The sequence below is a fragment of the Heteronotia binoei genome, chromosome 6 (genome assembly GCF_032191835.1).
Source record: "Heteronotia binoei isolate CCM8104 ecotype False Entrance Well chromosome 6, APGP_CSIRO_Hbin_v1, whole genome shotgun sequence".
Taxonomy (NCBI): domain Eukaryota; kingdom Metazoa; phylum Chordata; class Lepidosauria; order Squamata; family Gekkonidae; genus Heteronotia; species Heteronotia binoei.
The window spans coordinates 29,697,027-29,707,616 of NC_083228.1; positions in this window are offsets into that span (position 1 = coordinate 29,697,027).

Consider the following 10,590-nt stretch of genomic DNA (forward strand, 5'->3'; position numbering starts at 1 on the left):
GACTGTTCTCCGGTACTGTTACAACAGGCTATATGTCCTCAAACATATATTCAATGTCAAACTCTTCAGAGTTTAGAGAAGTGAACTTTGGCAATTATTAACGCTTTGGCCACAGGCCAGGAGAAGAGCTCTTGCTTTTCATTATCCTGTCATGTGCGTTCCATTTAGGGGAATAAATTAATCTAAGAAATGGGTGCCAATATTAAGTGACTGGAACCAAGACAAATATATTTGAGCTGTTAATGACAGGGATTATGCCAAAATCAGCAGCATTCAAAATCTGTGCTGATTTTGAGACGTTTTGGCTGCTGGGTGGAAACTTGAGAGCCCAGCCCCCAGGTGGCACCTGGAATTACAGCTCATCTCCAGACTACAGAGACCAGTTTCCCTGGAGAAAATGGACACTTTGGAGAGTGGACTTTATGGCAGTGGCAAGGTCCCAATCCTCCCCAGGCTCCATCTCCAAATCTCCAGGAGTTTCTCAACCTGGATCTGGCAACCCAACTCTCCTATGCCCATCTGGTGGCTAAGGGGGACCTGGCAACCCTATAACCAATGGAGAGAAGTCCCAACCTGGAGATTTCAAATAATAATGAACTGTAACTTACTTCAGCTGCAAGTAAAGACAGATTAAAGACAGAATAAACATCACTTAGGAAATACCTACAGAAAGAAGAGAGAACTGCATGTTCTCACCTTTTCTTTGTTCCCTTGATAAGCACAAAAGCTTGAAGCTTGTTCATTTATTAAACTTTCTCATATTTTATATTGGCTAAGTCTGATTTTGCCATGCCTAGTTGGCCTTACTATCTGAAGCATGGTAAGGAGGAGGCAAAGGCAAAGAATCTTACCATACCTGGAGCAGGATAACTCTGAAGTTGTGATAGATTGCCCCCACATTTGCTTGTAGAAGCTAAACTGTAGGTGTGGCAACTAAGTGGGCACTCCAAACAGCAATGTAGGCAGGTGTCATTTTGTAGAAAAATAGGTGGTGGGGCTCATTAGCATATGCTGCCCCCTCCCCCCACCAACCAAAAGCAACCTGATGCAAGAAAGGAGAGATGTGGGTGAGCAAGGTCAGCTTGGGCTGGCTAGAGATCCAGCCAGTCCAAGCAGGCCTAGCTCACCTGGGGCTCTCCTGGGCTGCCCCCTTCCCACATTCAAAAGGCCAGGAAGCCACCCACTGCCCAAAATCACATAAGAAGTGGAGAAAGGGTGGTGTGGGTTTCTCCAGGGGTTAATGAGGGCTGCTGGGGGTGTGGCAAAGTTCCTGGTGGCTGACTGGCTGGCTCCTCTCCTGATCCAGGGATTGTTATACAGCTGCACCTACTATTCAAAGGACAAGGTAGGTAGGTGGGGGAGGGCATCAGAAACATTCAGGAGCTGCACCCCTGTGAGCTCTGCATGAATTCAAGGGCTGAATTTAGGTATGGAGACATTGGCATCATTAATGGTAGTCGGTGGTTACCCAGTTTGTAACTGGCACCCTTGGAGGACTGAAGGGAAGGGGGATGTCTTGAGGTAGCCATGGCATTCTGCCAATCTTCCAGGTGTCCTACTCAAAGGAACAGGGAAGGGAAGGGCTATATTAGGATGCAGCAGAAGGGTGCAGGTGATGACATTGTGCTTTGAAGATGGAAATTCCTTCCATCAGCAGAAATTACTGAAAGATCCAAGCCTATCTTTCAAACCACTGACTCTAAGAGGTAAAAATAATTCCTTACCAAAATTTTCTGTATCATGCAGTATAACCAGAAGAGATGCAGAATTACTTGTGAATGCATATATCCTTCAGTCTATTATATTTTATCCTTCTTTGAAGGCTCCTGTTCCTAGAACTATGATGTGATTTTTGCACTGTTGAACATCTACTGTTAATACTTGCTTATTAGATACCCTGTCCTATTGATTTCATTGATTTCTGTTGTATACTTGGACTTGAGTCGAAGGAAGGAAGGAAGGAAGGAAGGAAGGAAGGAAGGAAGGAAGGAAGGAAGGAAGGAAGGAAGGAAGGAAGGAAGGAAGGAAGGAAGGAAGGAAGGAAGGAAGGAAATTTCTATGGGATTTCAACACTCATGTCAAGTTCACCTTAACAGCGGTCACATGAGCAGTTTGATCCGATATCATTGTGATACCCCTGCAGATTTAAATATCTGCCTTCTGTGCCCCAATTGTCATCACTCCATTCTGTCCCATCTTAACAGACACCAGAGAAAGACCAGTCTTTATGGATACCAGCAATTTCACCCTGTCTTTCCAGCCGTCTGAACTCCCCTCTTGTGAAGTCAAGTAGTCATTCTGGATCAGGAGTCCCCAAGGATTCCTGGCCCTGTTTATTTGAGCAACAAATACCCCCTCCAAAAGAGAAAACCTGTTTCTGTGTCAAAGTTGGTGCTCGAGAGCATCACATGATTGACCCAAGGGTAAATATACTGAAGTCAATGGGACTACTCTCATGTAACTGCCCCCCCTTTCCAAGGCAGAGAGGTGAAGGGAAGGAGGCTGAGAGGGGCCAGAGTAATTGGCAGAAGGCTTGTGGAGCTGTCAAAAAGAAGCCAGATCTTCAAATACATGCTTGTGCTCATGGGTGGATGATAAAAATAAATAAATAAATAAGGATGCTGCAACAATCTGAACGATCAATCATTCGGTGAGCGTGGAGTGTAGCCAGTTCAGGGTGGGATGTCTGATCAAAACTTCCTGTTACAAAATAAGATTGTGCAATTAGAGGCGTGGCCAGAACATTCCAAGCCTTTAGTGTGACCACAGCCTTTGCCTCACTGACTCAACTGTCATGGTCAGGGGCATGAATGTCACTTCCTCTTAGATGTGATCCATCCTTCAAGACTTATGGGCCTCTTTAATTAAAACTTTTAGATGGGAATTTTTAGGATGAGTTTATTGATCTTTATATGCATTCATATTCTTCACAGATAGTGTCTGCCGCTACATTGCATTGAGCAACTTAAACTAAATACACTTCTGCTAAAATCTGCTAAAACATTCCCATGATTTTACACTGCCCACTTATATTAAGAATTGCTACTTCCATTCCCATTTGTCTGCTGAAGTCTGCTTAAGAGCATATGAAAGCTTACATTCTGAATAAAACTTAGTTGGTCTTAAAGGTGCACTTGTCTACAGCTTTGTTCTAAATACACTTCTGTTGAATTGTATATGCTTCCTGGGGCTCTTAGGAGGAAAGGAAAGGTACAAATGTTTTAAAATGATTTTTTAAAAACAAAATTCTACCTGAGTCCCACTTCCAGGCCTGCTCATATCCATTTCATTCATTCCTCTTGAGTGACTCCTGAGTCCTCAATGACTTTGGGAAGGCAGCGTGACAAGAGAGAGACTTGTGTGGGGATAATTAATAGATTAATAACATCCATGTTTATCTGGCTCCTTAGTTGTTGTAAAGGTTGCCCTAAATCCCAAACAATGAACAAGACTTCTAATTAAGCATTTTGTGTGGCAGCAGCAATGTTATAAATACTGACAGAAGAACTGGATGAACCTTCCATAGGCTGAACTGTACTTCCTCTGTTCAGAACGGTTGCAATAGAAACTTCTCTGGCAGCCAAGCTGACAGAAGCTTGAACCTTTGCCACCCTTGCTGTAGCTCAGTCCCTCTGCCTCTACTTCGCCATTGTTTCAGGGTCCTCATATGGAATTATGCCTGCGCACATAACGTGTTCTATTTTTAAAATGGCAAAATCATTACTGTTATTTTTCTTGTAATTAAGCAATCTGCGATTAAATCTTTCTCTTTGTGACTGTCCCGTTTTTTTATGAAGGGGGATCAAAAAGTAACTCAAATAACAGATTTCTACCTTCAGATAGGGACTATGGCTTGGAGTATCTGTTAAATGTTCAGCCAAGGAAATCTCTTGAGGGCATTTGACAGGTGATGTCTAGTGTTTTCTGGTTACCCCTGGTCACCCTTGCTTGTTCTCATCTATATTCTTGCTGCTGCTGCAAGTGGAGTCCATTTGAAAATGGCAGTCGCAACTGTCCCTTAAAATCATGTCTTTTCCTGGCGTGATCCTCCCTGTCATCATCTCAGAAAATATTGAAGGCTCCTGGTCCACAAACTATCCGCCTTGTGTCAACAAGGGTGAAGGCCTTCTCGGTATTGACCCCTGTCCTGAGGAACCAGCTGCCTGAAGAAGTATATGCCTTGTGAGATCTCCCAAGGTTCCATGGGGTATGCAAGGCCACACTTTTTCTGGCAAACTTTGAGTGATTGTGATCCACCAGGCAGCTGATAAATTATGCTCCAGCTGTGTCTTCATCATCCATCTCTCCTGCTCTGCTTGATAGTGGATAGATTTTACCTGGGACAGGCTTTCAATCGTTTATATATTTTTAAGTAGTTTTATATTTTTAAAGTAGGAGTAAGCAGTGAAGTGGCTAACTTTGCAGATGACACTAAGTTGTTCAGGGAGGATTGTTTTATTGGGTGTGTTTTATATGTTGTTAGCCATCTTAAATCCCATTCAGGGGAGAGGGATATAAATTTGATAAATAATAATAATAATATTTTTTTATTTATATCCCGCCCTCCCCGCCGAGGCAGGCTCAGGGCAGCTCACAGACATGGAAAGTGCCATGAATTACAGTAAATACATTATACGATAAAATACAATAAAATACATTAAATAAATAAATTAATTAGTTAAAACCACAACAGTTAAGGTGCTATAATACAAGACAGTATATATCAGATGGCTGGATGTCATTTCAGGTTTCAATCTTGTAGGCCATTTGAAAAAGGATAGTTTTGCATGCCCTGCAGAACTGATTATAGTCCCACAGGGCTTGAACCTCCGCTGGTAATTGATTCCACCAATGGGGAGCCGTTACTAAGAAGGCCTGCTCTCGAGTTGTTTTCAGTTTGGCCTCCCTTGGTCCAGGGATTTTTAAGAGATTTTGGGAGCTAGTTCTCAGTGCTCTCTGGGGAATATATGGGGAGAGGCGGTCCCTAAGGTAGACAGGTCCTCGGCCATATAGGGCTTTAAAGGTAATAACCAGCACCTTGTAACGAACTCGGAACACAATTGGCAGCCAGTGCAGCTCCCGCAGCCCCATGTAGAGGGCATTACAGTAGTCCAGCCTCAAGGTGACCGTTGCATGGATCACTGTTGCTAGGTCGCCGCATTCCAGGAAAGGGGCCAACTGCTTCGCCCTCCTAAGATGGGAAAAGGCGGCTTTAGCAGTGGCTGCTATCTGTGCCTCCATTGTCAAGGAAATCAATCAATCAATCAGTCTGAACAGTTTAAAAAAGCACATTCTGGCAGCTAGCCAGTACTAGGATCTGAACAGCCAGTAAGAAAAGGAGGTGGGGGGGGCGGGTCATGACTGCTCTCTTTAATTTTTTGAAAGACTGTCAGAGGAGGGCAGGGAGCTCTTCCTGTCCGAAGAAGAAAGGACTCACAATACTGGATTTAAATTATGTATAGAAAGGGACTAGCTGGATATTATTTATTTATTTTATTTATACATTAGATTTGTGTATCACCTAATCCCTGCTGCTGCAGAGCTCTGGGTGATGAACAGTATCACAAAAACAAACCAGTTAAAATAATAAAGAACAGTTTTGTTGTTGTTCAGTCACACAGTCAAGTACGACTCTTTGCGACCCCATGGACAAAGTCACGCCAGGCCCTCCTGTCTTCCACCATCCTCTGAAGCCTGCTCAAATTCGTGTTTGTTACATCAGTAACACTGTCCAGCCATCTCATCTTTTGCCGGCCCCTTCTTCTTTTGCCTTCTGTCTTTCCCAGCATCAGGATCTTCTCCAGGGAGTGCTCCCTTCTCATTTGGTGGCCAAAGTATTTGAACTTCAGCTTCAGCATCTGACCTTCCAGGGATGCACTTTTCAGGCAGCCTTTCATAGGATTGTCCATAGAGAAACAATCTTCCGGAACAGTTTACCTGAATGGCTGTGGAGGGCATTTTACTCATAGCATTTAGGAAGGCAGGTAAGATAATTTTATTTCAGAGGGAATTTGCTGAAGGGTAAACTCTTTTAGTAGATCTGGCTGAGTTTCCAGCTTATCCTTTATTAACCTGTGTGAATAGTTTTTAATCTTGTCACTGTTCTGTTTTTGTGTACTTTCCCTGTCACTTCTTGTCAGACACTCTGAGTGTAAGAAGATAAGGCATTTATAAATATTTTAAATAAAAATGGTCCCTTTATGACCAGCAGCAGAGCCCCGTGGCACAGAGTGGTAAGCTGCAGTACCGCAGTCCAAGCTCTGCTCACAACCTGACTTCGATCCAGGCGGAAGCTGGGTTCAGGTAGCCGGCTCAAGGTTGACTCAGCCTTCCATCCTTCTGAAGTCAGTAAAATGAGTACCCAACTTGCTGGGGGGAAAGTGTAAATGACTGGGGAAAGCAATGGCAAACCAATCCATAAAAAGTCTGCCTTGAAAACATTGTGAAAGCAATGTCACTCCAGAGTTGGAAATGACTGGTGTTTGCACAGGGGATTACCTTTACATTTTTATGACCAGCAGACAGGATGTGATCCAATAAAATGAAGCAGAAGACAGAAAAAAACAAGTCAAAACGGACACTTGCTGGTAACTTGACTTTATATTTTAATCAGTAGGCTTATATTCCACCCTTTCCCATAAAGGGCTCAGGGCAGATCACAACATAAATTGAACAATAAAAACCTACAATTCAAATTTAGAACAATACGATAAAAGCCAATAATAAAAACCTACAATTCAAATTTAAAACAATACGATAAAAGCCAAGCAATAGAACAATAGACTAAATAAGGTACGTCACCGGCGGAGAGGGCACATTTCACAAAATACAGCAGTTTTTGGCCCAAAAAGGAATGATGGTGTAAATAATAAGATTCAGCATCACAACAAGGCTGTGAAGCATTATGTCAACGACAAGGGAAATCAAGCTGATGGAATAGTTGGTGGAAAAGGATGCCCGCTGCCTCAACCAAAAGCCCGGCAGAATAGCTCCGTCTTACAGACCCTACAACTTGAATTTGTAAAGTGTCCTATTGAAGTTCTGGAAAAAGGTCAGATGTATACAGCAATCTATTCAAACATCTCACTGATGCTCAAGACCCTGGCACAGCAAATATAGCAGAATAAGGATATTTAGTGGAAATCCGATTCTTTTCGAATCTTTTCAAATCAAATATAAATTGTTCACTCAGGTTAGCCAGTATCCTTCTTCCTATCTCCCTCTTTGCAGACATACATTTTTGCCATCACATTTCCTTCCGTTTCCCTTTGATTTGTGAAGGATCCATTTTAACAAACTGCTGACAAATGACAGTGGAAACGAGCCATATATTATTGAAAAGTTACCAAGCAACATAATAATGTACTTTTCTCATGATCAGCACTGCTCCTAGAATGATTCCCTGGATCACAGAAAAGCCCCTCTATCTAATGGACTGCGATATAGTTGATGGATCTGTACATAAGCTTTCCTATTAGTAAGCAAAACAGAGCACAATGTGGGCAGTTTTTATCACTACAAGTACTGATTTATAAGAACCCCCCCCCCATGTATATATGATCAGGAAATAACTAGACTTCTGACTTGAAATTCAAAGGAGGGTTCCTCTGGATATCAGGTCAAAAAATGTTGAACACTTTCTGATCTGGAAGAAAAACCACATTCTAAAATTATATTTTTGATAAATATATTAAGTATGTATTTAGTTTTGAAGCACCTGAATTCTTGGTGCAGTTTAAAACTTCTATTTCAAGACATTTGTAATACTATAACTGACCTATGTGAGACTGACTATGCACTCATTAAGACTTCAAAACCCATGATGCAGTGTCACCATTATAAATGTAGAATTGGTAGTATTGAATTAAGTGATGTGCAAGTAGAACCTACTGAAATTCAAATTAACAGTCACATCTCTTACAGAAATCTACAAGCCAAGTTACAAAAACGGAAAATTCCAGCAATTTTCATACATGCCTAGGAACACACGCATACCTAATAGATTTTTGCCTGTCTTATCAGAGCAGTTCTAGGCAGGTCTTCGCTGCTGTTTTCTTACATTGCAGCTGCCTACAAACCCCCTTTCCACTTGAGGCTTAATGTGTGGAAATGTGCAGGAGAAACAAGCCAAGGAGAAACATGGCAATATCCCATTATGCCTCTGTCCTGGATGCTAAGCAGCATGGACCCTAATTAATATTTGGATGGAAGGTCACTAAGGAAGTCCACAAAAGCTGGAAATAACAAACCATCTCTGAATGTCTCTTGCCTTGAAAACCCTAAATGTCACCATAGGACATCTGTGACTTGATGGCAATTTTCCATCAGTGTGCCTTTGCTAACTGGCCAGACATTTTGTTGTCAGCCCTACATACAAAATCTGTATGACATATGAAGCTGGCTTATATTGAACCAGACAATTGGTCCACCACAGAGAGAGCATTGTCACTCAGACCAGCAGTGCCTCTCCAGGATTTTAGGAAGAGGTCTTTCACATCACCTACTGCCAGATTCTTTAACTGGAGATGCTCGGGGTTGAACTTGGGACCTTCTGCATCCCAAGACTGCATCCCAAGACACTGAACCATAATTCCTCCCTAGATCGACTCAAGTAGAAATCAGTGACCTGTATCCTCCTGTTAGACTAAGCTGAGTCTGAAGCTTTCCTCCAGTGTAACAAGTCTCCTCCGGGTTAGCATTTTCATTTGTTGCCTATTTTTATTTGCTAGGTTGTTTACAAAGGACCAAGAGCCAGCAATGTGAACTAGTGCCAGAGATTTATGCCTCAAAGTGCAACCTAAAACTAACTTTCTTGCTGTTTTATTTTGGAAAGCAAAGTGTACTATAGAGGGGATACAAAAAGAAAAGAGGGAATGTAAAACACCATACACATCAAGATTATTATACATTACAGGATATATAGAACAAAAAAGGTCATTATAGCTTTTAAGATATGTTCTATAGCAGAGGTGGCCAAACAGCAGCTCAGGAGCCACATGTGGCTCTTTCACACATATTGTGTGGCTCTTGAAGCCCTCAACACCCTGTCAGCTACCTTGTAGAGGCAATTCTCTCTTTAAATCACTTCTTCGAGCCAAGCCAGCTGGCAACTTGGAGAATGCATTTAAAGTTAAAGTTGATTTCTTTCCACCTCTCCTTCCCTATTCCATTTGCCCGCCTGCCTACTTGCCTTGCAGCTCTCAAACATCTGGCGTTCATGTCTTGTGGCTCTCAAGCATCTGGCATTTATACCATGTGGCTCTTACATTAAGCAAGTTTGGCCACCCCTGTTCTATAGGGTTCAATGGTCCTTACTTCAAACACCTAAAACACACTTTCTAGTCAACCCCCCATCATCTTTACACAGCACACATGCCTGAGCAACCTTTCCCCAGGACCAGTGGGCACCGAACTGCAGCTTGCCATCTCCTACTACACTCAGTGGCTCTCATTTCAGAATAAACGCAATTTAATCACAGGACAGGGTAAAAGCCAGGCTGCCACAAAAAACACTGGGATGCATCACAGACACTCGTGAACAATATTCTAGAACTGAAAAAGCAGAACTCACACATGTTTATTACCCCATTCGGGACCAAAATGCCTCCAGAACACCCTGGAATAGGCATCAAACAACCTAGAATGCCACAAAAAACACTAGGATGCATCACAAATCCTCCAGAACAATATTTTAGAACTGAAAAAGTGGAACTCACACATCTTTATTAGCCCGTTCTGGGCCAAAATGCCTCCAGAACACCCCAGAACAGGCCAGAATGGCTATCAAACAACCTAGGCTGCCATAAAAAACATGAGTTTCCATAGGATTGCTCCTTGGTTTCATTGGCACTAAACTCAGGCAAAGATTAGGGCTGTCTTTAATTACTAGATTACTTAGCTATAACTACAGATGATTTCTCAGTGACAATTAATTTTTATTTCTGATTTTAAATTTTACTTAGTAGGTCTTGGATTTTGGGAACTCTTGATTTTGCTATACAGTCATAATACCAAATAGTAAAGATGGCCTCTCCTTCTAATAATACATAATATTTCTACTAATATGATGCATATGTGGACATTTGGTAGCATGCAAGTCCATTTGAAAGGCAAATGAATACTCAGATAATTATTCTGGAGAAAAACATCTTGTCAATTTATCAGTGGAAATGGGCAGTTTAAGTTTTATGTGACATGGAGGTAACTGACACCTGAAACTTCCCTAGGTAGAGCTAGGAACCATGGAGAGACAGGAGATGCGTTTCTACAAATACGAGGGATGTCCTGGTTTGCGGAAAAAACTGAAAAGTGGAATTAAAAATGGGAGTTATGTGCCACAGCACAGCCAACATATAGATGCCAGCATGGGGATTTCAAACAAGTGAGAAGCAGAGGTGGTTTGCCATTGCTATACCATGCCACTTTCTATCCCATCCAGAATAGCCATAAATGTTTCACTTGCTCAGGCATCACACAAAATTGTCTGAAAAGTTGTGTTGCCTACCACTTGGAGATTCCCATGAAAAGATGACCTAAGAGAGTGCTGTGGAAAGGACAGTTGGTCAGATTACAGGAGGAGAGAACAGAGGA